Source organism: Triticum dicoccoides, chromosome 4A, assembly GCF_002162155.2.
Source record: "Triticum dicoccoides isolate Atlit2015 ecotype Zavitan chromosome 4A, WEW_v2.0, whole genome shotgun sequence".
Classification (NCBI taxonomy): domain Eukaryota; kingdom Viridiplantae; phylum Streptophyta; class Magnoliopsida; order Poales; family Poaceae; genus Triticum; species Triticum dicoccoides.
The window spans coordinates 38,727,097-38,739,213 of NC_041386.1; positions in this window are offsets into that span (position 1 = coordinate 38,727,097).

Sequence of the window (12,117 nt, forward strand, 5' to 3'; positions counted from 1 at the left end):
CACAATTATAGCATGAATAAAGACAATTATCATGAACAAGGAAATATAATAAGAATGCTTTTATTATTGCCTCTAGGGCATATTTCCAACATCAAGTTCTCTACAACCGGACATTAACAAATTCCCATCTGCCCATAACCACGGGCACGGCTTTCAAAAGTTCAAAACCCTGCAGGGGTGTCCCAACTTAGCCCATCACAAGCTCTCATGGTCAACGAAGGATATTCCTTCTCCCAGGAAGACCCGATCAGACTCGGAATCCTAGTTACAAGACATTTCGACAATGGTAAAACAAGACCAGCAAGACCGCCCGATGCGTCGACATCCCGATAGGAGTTGCACATATCTCGTTCTCAGGGCAACACCGCATGAGTTCTCCGTACAACTAAAACCAGCCCTCAAGTTTCCTCGAGGTGGCGCTGCAAAGGACTCTAGTTCAGACCAACACTTAGAGAAGCACTGGCCCGAGGGGGTTTAAAATAAAGATGACCCTCGAGAGCGTGAATCCCAAGGGAAAAGTAGGTGGTGGTGAGGCAAATGGTAAAACCAAGGTTGGGCCTTGCTGGAGGAGTTTTATTCAAAGAGAACTGTCAAGGGGTCCCCATAACACACAACCGTGTAAGGAACGCAAAATCAAGGAACATAACACCGGTATGACGGAAACTAGGGCGGCAAGAGTGGAACAAAACACCAGGCATAAGGCCGAGCCTTCCACCCTTTACCAAGTATATAGATGCATTAAAGTAAATAAGATGTAATAATGATATCCCAACAATATCCATGTTCCAACATGGAACAAAACTTCATCTTCACCTGCAACTAGCAATGCTATAAGAAGGGCTGAGCAAAGCGGTAACATATAGCCAAACAACGGTTTGCTAGGAAAGGTGGGTTAGAGGCTTGACATGGCAAAAAGGGAAGCATGATAAAGCAAGTGGTAGGTATCGCGGCATAGCAATAGAGCGAACAACTAGCAAGCAAAGATAGAAGTGATTTCGAGGGTATGGTCATCTTGCCTGAGATCCCGCAAGGAAGAAGAACGAGTCCATGAAGAAGACAAATAGACGTAGTCGAACGGATCCTCACAAACGCGACATTATCGGAACTAACCCGAAGAAGCAACACCGGAAAGAAGCAAACAACATAGTAAACAAACATCACATCAACATGGCATGATGCACAACCAAGTATGATGCATGTACGGTTTAATGAAGCATGGCATGGCAAAGTGCAGAAACAACAGTACAAGTTAAGTGGAGCTCAATATGCAACGAGTTGCCTATTGACGGAACACCACATTCAAGTTATTTAGTTCGATCTCGTTTATGTACCCAAAAATATTAAATGTTGATTAACATGGCAAGAGTTGAAGCAAAAGAAAACTACCTATCTAGGCAAGTTTAAATGAGGCCAGATATAACAAACAACAAATCCGGAAAAATCCTCATGTGCAAAATATGGATTTGGTACTGTTCTGCCCTAAACACAATTTTAGTGTTATTAAACATGTAAATTAAAGCCACCATGATAAACTAGGTATTTTTCTACCCCATTTTCATATAAAGTTTGTTAAGTTTGGAGCTACGGTTATTTAGTTATGAATTAAATCATTTTAACATGGCATATGAGCAAATACATGCAAACAACAGTTTAAACATTTCAAACATGCATGAAAGTTGGATATTATGAAACTAGATGAAATTCTAGTCATATTTCATATATAAAGTTTTTATATGTGATGCATAGTTTGTGAGATATTAAATGTATGAACATGAGGGTCTTTTCTATAAAACTAACATCTGTGGATAAATAGGAAAAACCTCTGGAACTGAAAAAAAATGTAATGGGCCGAATCCGTCTGGCCCAACAGAGAGGAGGGCTGGATTTGGTGCTCACATTGGGCCTCAGCCCGAAAGTGGAAGCAGAATGGTGGGTCGGCAGATCTGGGCCGCCAGGGTCCAGCCCACATGGACGCGGTTGACGCAAGCGGCAACGACGAAGGCCGGGCGCGGCCATGGCGACGGCGAGACCTCCGGTGCGGTGGCGTCGCGGGGAGCCACCGGATCTGAAGAGGAGGTGGCTGGGACGAGCAGCTCCGGTCGCCGGGGCACCGAATCCGGCCTGGGTGGCGTGTTCCAGCGCCAAGCGGGCGGCGATGGAGGTGGAACAAGGCGGCATGGGACGACGCGGCGATGAGCAGGCGAGGTCGCCGGCGGAGAGGCGCTAGGTGGCGGAGGCAGGCGACGCAGGGGGAGACTCTGACGGGGAGGCGCGGCACCGGCGAGAGGCGCGAGGAGCGGGGCGAAGGAGCTGGTGCAGCGGGCGACGACGGGCTCTCGATCCCCTCTGGATCGAGCGGGAGGAGCAAGACAGCTGGGTCGGCGCCAGCAGCGCGGTGGGTGCGGTCGGGCCCGGGCAGGCCGGCTGCAGGCTGCGTCGGGCCGCGCGGGGTGGGGAGATGGAGCGGACGAGGTGGCAGCACGGGGTTGGCTGCGAGCGACCTTGGGTGGACAGGTGGCGCGCTGGGACTGGTGGAGGGCAGCGGCTGCGACGGTTGACGGCGGCGCTGGCTCGCCTGGATCCGCCAAGTGGCGACGCGCAGGTGGATGGGCGCGGAATGCGAGGAGGGAGGCGGCTAGAGGTAGGTGGAGGACTAGGCTTCCAAATCTGGCAAGGGGATGTGTTTAAATAGGCAGGGGCTAGGGTTTGGTGGGTTTGAGACCGTCTTAGAGCCGTACGATCCCCATCGGACGGTTCGGAGAGAGCGGAAGTGGGAGACTGGAGGAAATATGCCCTAGAGGCAATAATAAAGTTGTTATTTATATTTCCTTATATCATGATAAATGTTTATTATTCACGCTAGAATTGTATCAACCGGAAACTTAGTACATGTGTGAATACATAGACAAACAGAGTGTCACTAGTTTGCCTCTACTTGACTAGCTCGTTGAATCAATGATGGTTATGTTTCCTAACCATATACATGAGTTGTCGTTTGATTAACGGGATCACATCATTAGAGAATGATGTGATTGACTTGACCCATTCCATTAGCTTAGCACTTGATCGTTTTAGTTTACTACTATTGCTTTCTTCATAACTTATACATGTTCCTATGACTATGAGATTATGCAACTCCCGATTACCAAAGGAACACTTTGTGTGCTACCAAACGTCACAACATAACTGGGTGATTATAAAGGTGCTCTACAGGTGTCTCCGATGGTACTTGTTGAGTTGGCATAAATCAAGATTAGGATGTGTCACTCCGATTGTTGGAGAGGTATCTCTTGGCCCTCTCGATAATGCACATCACTATAAGCCTTGCAAGCAATGTGACTAATGAGTTAGTTGCGGGATGTTGCATTACGAAACAAGTAAAGAGACTTGCGAGTAACGAGATTGAATTAGGTATTGAGATACCGATGATCGAGTCTCGGGCAAGTAACATACCGATGACAAAGGGAACAACGTATGTTGTTATGCGGTTTGACTAATAAAGATCTTCGTAGAATATGTAGGAACCAATATGAGCATCCAGGTTCCGCTATTGGTTATTGACCGGAGACGTGTGTCGGTCATGTCTACATAGTTCTCGAACCCGTAGGGTCCGCATGCTTAAAGTTCTGTGACGATCGGTATTATGAGTTTTTGTGTTTTGATGTACCGAAGGTAGTTCAGAGTCCCGGATATGATCACAGACATGACGAGGAGTCTCGAAATGGTAGAGAGATAAAGATCTATATATTGGATGACTATGTTCGGACACTGGAAGGGTTCCAGGAGGTTTTGGACATATACCGAAGTACCGGGGGTTACCGGAACCCCCCGGGAAGCTATTGGGCCTTATGGGCCTTAGTGGAGAAGAGAGAGGGCAGCCAGGAGGTGGCGCGCGGCCCCCCATGCCCCAATTCGAATTGGACAAGGGGAAGGGGCGGCGGCCCCCCTCTCCTTCCTTCTCTCCACCTCCACCTCCTCCTTCCCCCTTCTCCTTCTTGGAATAGGAAAGAGAGGAGGCAAACCTACTTGGAGTAGGATTGGCCCCCCTTGGGCACGCCTCTCCCTTGGCCGGCCCTCTCCTCCTCCCCCTTTATATACGGGGGTAGGGGGCACCCCAAAGACACAACAATTGATCTGTTGATCTCTTAGCCGTGTGCGGTGCCCCCCTCCACCATAATCCACCTCGGTTATATCATAGCGGTGCTTAGGCGAAGCCCTGCAACGGTAGCTTCATCAACATCATCACCGCGCCGTCGTGCTGACGAACTCTCCCTCGAGCTCTACTGGATCGTGAGTTCGCGGAACGCCACCGAGCTGAACGTGTGCTGAACGCGGAGGTGCCGTACGTTCGGTGCCGAGGATCGGTCGATCATGAAGACGTACGACTACATCAACCGCGTTGTTATAACGCTTCCGCTTAATGGTCTACGAGAGTACGTGGACGACACTCTTCCCTCTCGTTGCTATGCATCACCATGATCTTGCGTGTGCGTAGGAATTTTTTTGAAATTACTACATTCCCCAACAGGTAGATATAGTGGACTCATCAGGAACAACTTTGGGTTTAAGGATGTGGATGCACAAGCAGTATTCTCGCTTAGTACAAGCGATGGCTAGCAAATAGATTGAGAAGCGACCAGTGAGGGAGCGAAAACAGTCATAAACATGCATTGAGAATAATTAACGTTGAATACGAGCATGAGTAGGATATCGAACACCATGAAGATAAATATCGTGGAGGCTATGTTGGTTTCGAATCAACTACATGCGTGAACATGTGCCAAGTCAACCCACTCGAAACATCCAGAGGAGGATACCATATTATCATACTACATAATAACCATTTTAATGCATGTTGGCACTCAAGATAAATCATTATCCACTCCTAGGTAATTAAGCATGGCATGAGAAACCATAATCTCTAATTGTCATCACAAATATGTTTACTCATAATAATACTGAATCAAGAGCGATGAGCTAAACATATTTACAAAAACAAAAACAAGATGAGTTCATACCAGCTTTTCTTCACCTCAATCACTTCATCGAATCATCATCATTATCGCCTTTCACTTGCACGACCGAATGATATGAAAATAATAGTGCAAGTGTGTCGTGGACTAAGCTAGAATCTGTAAACATTTTATTCAGGGGAGAAGACAAGGTAATTGGGCTCTTTGTTAGATCAACAATAATGCATATGAGAGCCACTCAACATGTTCATCTTGGTCTTCTCCTCAACCCAAAGGAAAGAAAAGAAATTCAGAGAAGCACACTGAAATATTTTTGGAGTTTTTATTTTTCTCAAGGAAAGCAAATTAAAGAAAAATGAAAACAAGAAAAACTATTTACACAGGAAAGCTCCCAACAAGTGAAAGAAGAACGAGAAATATTTTTGGGTTTTCTTTTAATACTACAAACTACTTAAATAAGAAAGGAAAACTGGAAAGAAACGAGAAATATTTTTGGATTTTCAAAGTTTTTCAAACACACAAGAAGAAAGTGAAAATAAAGCTAACACAGATATACAATGAAAAAGGATGAGCACCGACAACTTGAATGAAATGTGTGGTACATGAATGTAATGTCGTTGAGAAATATGTACTCCCCCAATCTTAGGCTTTTGGCCTAGGTCTACGGTCCTCGTAGCCAGAGTAATACCCGTAATCAAAGTTTGGGTTGTACTGATATGCAGCTGCCACCGCTTGGCGTGCTGCCTCCTCAAGGCAGGCGGTCTCTACCGCCCTCTCATACTCCTCGATCTCCTCCTCAAGTATGAAGTGTCTACAGTTTTTCCTGGAAATTATAAAAGGAGGGAGCAGGCAAAGTAATACGGAAGACACAATGTCTGTTAAAGATTAGCCTGTATCTGAGCGTAGGGTCGTCCCTCTCAAGGAACTGGTGGCTGCTAGAAATATGCCCTAGAGGCAATAATAAAAGCATTATTATTATATTTCCTTGTTCATGATAATTGTCTTTATTCATGCTATAATTGTGTTATCCGGAAATCGTAATACATGTGTGAATAATAGACACCAACATGTCCCTAGTAAGCCTCTAGTTGACTAGCTCGTTGATCAACAGATAGTCATGGTTTCCTGACTATGGACATTGGATGTCATTAATAACGAGATCACATCATTAGGAGAATGATGTGATGGACAAGACCCAATCCTAAACATAGCACAAGATCGTATAGTTCGTTTGCTAGGGTTTTCCAATGTCAAGTATCCTTTCCTTAGACCATGAGATCGTGTAACTCCCGGATACCGTAGGAGTGCTTTGGGTGTACCAAACGTCACAACGTAACTGGGTGACTATAAAGGTATACTACGGGCATCTCCGAAAGTGTCTGTTGGGTTGACACGGATCAAGACTGGGATTTGTCACTCCGTATGACGGAGAAGTATCACTGGGCCCACTCGGTAATGCATCATCATAATGAGCTCAAAGTGACCAAGTGTCTGGTCATGGGATCATGCATTACGGTACGAGTAAAGTGACTTGCCGGTAACGAGATTGAACGAGGTATTGGGATACCGACGATCGGATCTCGGGCAAGTAACATACCGATTGACAAAGGGAATTTTATACGGGGTTACTTGAATCCTCGACATCGTGGTTCATCCGATGAGATCATCGAGGAGCATGTGGGAGCCAACATGGGTATCCAGATCCCGCTGTTGGTTATTGACCGGAGAGTCGTCTCGGTCATGTCTACATGTCTCCCGAACCCGTAGGGTCTACACACTTAAGGTTCGGTGACGCTAGGGTTGTAGGGATATGTATATGCAGTAACCCGAATGTTGTTCGGAGTCCCGGATGAGATCCCGGACGTCACGAGGAGTTCCGCAATGGTCCGGAGGTAAAGAATTATATATAGGAAGTGCTGTTTCGGGCATCGGGACAAGTTTTGGGGTCACCGGTATTGTACCGGGACCACCGGAAGGGTCCCGGGGGTCCACCGGGTGGGGCCACCTGCCCCCGGGGGCCACATGGGCTGTAGGGGGTGCGCCTTGGCCTATATGGTCCAAGGGCACCAGCCCCAAGAGGCCCATGTGCCTAGGGTTCAAGGAAGGGAAGAGTCCCAAAGGGGGAAGGCACCTCCTAGGTGCCTTGGGGAGGAGGGATTCCTCCCTTGGCCGCACCCCCCTAGGAGATTGGATCTCCTAGGGCCGGTGCCCCCCCCTTGGACTCCCTGTATATAGTGGGGGAAGGAGGGCCTCTCAGACCACGCCTTTGGTGCCTCCCTCTCCCTCTCCAACACATCCTCCTCCTCCATAGTGCTTGGCGAAGCCCTGCCGGAGTACTGCAGCTCCACCACCACCACGCCATTGTGCTGCTGCTGGAGCCATCTCCCTCAACCTCTCCTTCCCCTTGCTGGATCAAGAACAAGGAGACGTTACGCTGACCATACGTGTGTTGAACGCAGAGGTGCCGTCCGTTCGGCGCTAGGATCTTCGGTGATTTGGATCACGTCGAGTACGCCTTCCTCATCCCCGTTCTTTGAACGCTTCTGCACGTGATCTACAAAGGTATGTAGATGCAATCCAATCACTCGTTGCTAGATGAACTCCTAGATGGATCTTGGTGAAACCATTTTTTGTTTTCTGCAACGTTCCCCAACAGTGGCATCATGAGCTAGGTCTATGCGTAGTTCTTTTTGCACGAGTAGAACACAATTTGTTGTGGCTGTAGATGTTGTCAACTTTCTTGCCGCTACTATTCTTATCTTGCTTCAACGGTATTGTGGGATGAAGCGGCCCGGACCAACCTTACACGTACGCTTACGTGAGACCGGTTCCACTGACTAACATGCACTAGTTGCATAAGGTGGCTGGCAGGTGTCTGTCTCTCCCACTTTAGTTGGAGCGGATTCGATGAAAAGGGTCCTTATGAAGGGTAAATAGAAGATTGACAAATCACGTTGTGGCTTTCACGTAGGTAAGAAAACGTTCTTGCTAGAACCCTACTTCATCCACGTAAAACTTGCAACAACAATTAGAGGACGTCTAACTTGTTTTTGCAGCAAGTGCTTTGTGATATGATATGGCCAAAGTTGTGATGAATGATGAATGATATATATGTGATGTATGAGATGTTCATGCTATTGTAATAGGAATCACGACTTGCATGTCGATGAGTATGACAACCAGCAGGAGCCATAGGAGTTGTCTATATTTTTTGTATGACCTGCGTGTCATTGAGAAACGCCATGTAAATTACTTTACTTTATTGCTAAACGCGTTAGCCATAGTAGTAGAAGTAATAGTTGTTGGAAATATGCCCTAGAGGCAATAATAAATTGATTATTATTATATTTCCTTGTTCATGATAATCGTTTATTATCCATGCTAGAATTGTATTGATAGGAAACTCAGATACATGTGTGGATACATAGACAACACCATGTCCCTAGTAAGCCTCTAGTTGACTAGCTCGTTAATCAATAGATGGTTACGGTTTCCTGACCATGGACATTGGATGTCGTTGATAACGAGATCACATCATTAGGAGAATGATGTGATGGACAAGACCCAATCCTAAGCCTAGCACAAGATCATGTAGTTCGTATGCTAAAGCTTTTCTAATGTCAAGTATCATTTCCTTAGACCATGAGATTGTGCAACTCCCGGATACCGTAGGAGTGCTTTGGGTGTGCCAAACGTCACAACGTAACTAGGTGGCTATAAAGGTACACTACGGGTATCTCTGAAAGTGTCTGTTGGGTTGGCACGAATCGAGATTGGGATTTTGTCACTCCGTGTAAACGGAGAGGTATCTCTGGGCCCACTCGGTAGGACATCATCATAATGTGCACAATGTGACCAAGGGGTTGATCATGGGATGATGTGTTACGGAACGAGTAAAGAGACTTGCCGGTAACGAGATTGAACAAGGTATCGGTATACCGACGATCGAATCTCGGGCAAGTACCATACCGCTAGACAAAGGGAATTGTATACGGGATCGATTGAGTCCTTGACATCGTGGTTCATCCGATGAGATCATCGTGGAACATGTGGGAGCCAACATGGGTATCCAGATCCCGTTGTTGGTTATTGACCGGAGAACATCTCGGTCATGTCTGCATGTCTCCCGAACCCGTAGGGTCTACACACTTAAGGTTCGATGACGCTAGGGTTATAAAGGAAGTTTGTATGTGGTTACCGAATGTTGTTCGGAGTCCCGGATGAGATCCCGGACGTCACAAGGAGTTCCGGAATGGTCCGGAGGTAAAGATTTATATATAGGAAGTCCTGTTTCGGCCATCGGGACAAGTTTCGGGGTCATCGGTATTGTACCGGGACCACCGGAAGGGTCCCGGGGGCCCACCGGGTGGGGCCACCTGCCCCGGGGGGCCACATGGGCTGTAGGGGGTGCGCCTTGGCCTACATGGGCCAAGGGCACCAGCCCCTAGAGGCCCATGCGCCTAGATATAGGAAAAGGGGGAGAGTCCTAAAGGGGGAAGGCACCTCCGAGGTGCCTTGGGGAGGATGGACTCCTCCCCCCCTCTTAGCCGCACCCCTTCCTTGGAGGAAGGGGCAAGGCTGCGCCTCCCCCCTCCCCCCTGACCCTATATATAGTGGAGGGGAGGGAGGGCATCCATACCTGAGCCCTTGGCGCCTCCCTCCCTCCCGTGACACCTCCTCCTCTCCCGTAGGTGCTTGGAGAAGCCCTGCAGGATTGCCACGCTCCTCCATCACCACCACGCCGTTGTGCTGCTGCTGGATGGAGTCTTCCTCAACCTATCCCTCTCTCCTTGCTGGATCAAGGCGTGGGAGACATCGTCGAGCTGTACGTGTGTTGAACGCGGAGGTGCCGTCCGTTCGGCACTAGGATCATCGGTGATCTGAATCACGACGAGTACGACTCCATCAACCCCGTTCACTTGAACGCTTCCGCTTAGCGATCTACAAGGGTATGTAGATGCACTCTCCTTTCTACTCGTTGCTGGTCTCTCCATAGATAGATCTTGGTGTTACGTAGGAAAATTTTTGAATTTCTGCTACGTTCCCCAACAGTTGCATCATGAGCTAGGTCTGTTGCGTAGATTCTTTGCACGAGTAGAACACAAAGTAGTTGTGGGCGTCGATATTGTTCAATATGCTTGCCGTTACTAGTCTTATCTTGATTCGGCGGCATCGTGGGATGAAGCGGCCCGGACCAACCTTACACGTACGCTTACGTGAGACCGGTTCCACCGACAAACATGCACTAGTTGCATAAGGTGGCTGGCGGGTGTCTGTCTCTCCCACTTTAGTCGGATCGGATTTGATGAAAGGGGTCCTTATGAAGGGTAAATAGAAATTGGCATATCACGTTGTGGTTCATGCGTAGGTAAGAAACGTTCTTGCTATAAACCCATAGCAGCCACGTAAAACATGCAAACAACAATTAGAGGACGTCTAACTTGTTTTTGCAGGGTATGCTATGTGATGTGATATGGCCAAGAGGATGTGATGAATGATATATGTGATGTATGAGATTGATCATGTTCTTGTAATAGGAATCACGACTTGCATGTCGATGAGTATGACAACCGGCAGGAGCCATAGGAGTTGTCTTTATTTATTTGTGACCTGCGTGTCAACTTAAACGTCATGTAATTACTTTACTTTATTGCTAACCGTTAGCCATAGTAGTAGAAGTAATAGTTGGCGAGGCAACTTCATGAAGACACGATGATGGAGATCATGATGATGGAGATCATGGTGTCATGCCGGTGACGATGATGATCATGGAGCCCCGAAGATGGAGATCAAAAGGAGCAAAGTGATGATGGCCATATCATGTCACTATTTGATTGCATGTGATGTTTATCATGTTTATACATCTTATTTGCTTAGAACGACGGTAGTAAATAAGATGATTCCTTACAACAATTTCAAGAAGTGTTCTCCCCTAACTGTGCACCGTTGCGACAGTTCGTGTTTCGAAGCACCACGTGATGATCGGGTGTTAGAGTCTAACGTTCACATACAACGGGTGTAAGACAGATTTACACACGCGAAACACTTAGGGTTAACTTGACGAGCCTAGCATGTACAGACATGGCCTCGGAACACGGAGACCGAAAGGTCGAACATGAGTCGTATAGAAGATACGATCAACATGAAGATGTTCACCGATGATGACTAGTCCGTCTCACGTGATGATCGGACACGGCCTAGTTTGACTCGGATCATGTAATCACTTAGATGACTAGAGGGATGTCTATCTGAGTGGGAGTTCATAAGATGAACTTAATTATCCTGAACATAGTCAAAAGGTTTTTGCAAATTATGTCGTAGCTCACGCTATAGTTCTATTGTTTAGATATGTTCCTAGAGAAAAATTAGTTGAAAGTTGATAGTAGCAATTATGCGGACTAGGTCCGTAAACTGAGGATTGTCCTCATTGCTTCATAGAAGGCTTATGTCCTTAATGCACCGCTCAGTGTGCTGAACCTCGAACGTTGTCTGTGGTTGTTGCGAACATCTGACATACACGTTTTGATAACTACGTGATAGTTCAGTTAAACGGTTTAGAGTTGAGGCACCAAAGACGTTTTTTGAAACATCGCGAAACATATGAGATGTTTTGAGGGCTGAAATTGGGATTTCAGGCTCGTGCCCATGTCAAGAGGTATAAGACCTCCGATGACTTTCTTAACCTGCAAACTAAGGAGAAAAGCTCAATTGTTGAGCTTGTGCTCAGATTGTCTGAGTACAACAATCATTTGAATCGAGTGGGAGTTGATCTTCCAGATAAGACAGTGATGGTTCTCCAAAGTCATTGCCACCAAGATGTTAGAGCTTCGTGATGAACTATAACATATCAGGGATAGATATGATGATCCTTGAGGTATTCGCGATGTTTGACACCGCGAAAGTAGAAATCAAGAAGGAGCATCAATTGTTGATGGTTGGTGAAACCACTAGTTTCAAGAAGGGCAAGGGCAAGAAGGGATACTTCATGAAACGGCAAATCAGCTGCTGCTCTAGTGAAGAAACCCAAGGTAAAACCCAAACCCGAGACTAAGTGCTTCTGTAATAAGGGGAACAACCACTAGAGCAGAATTACCCTAGATACTTGGTAGATAAGAAGGCTGGCAAGGTCGATAGAAGTATATTG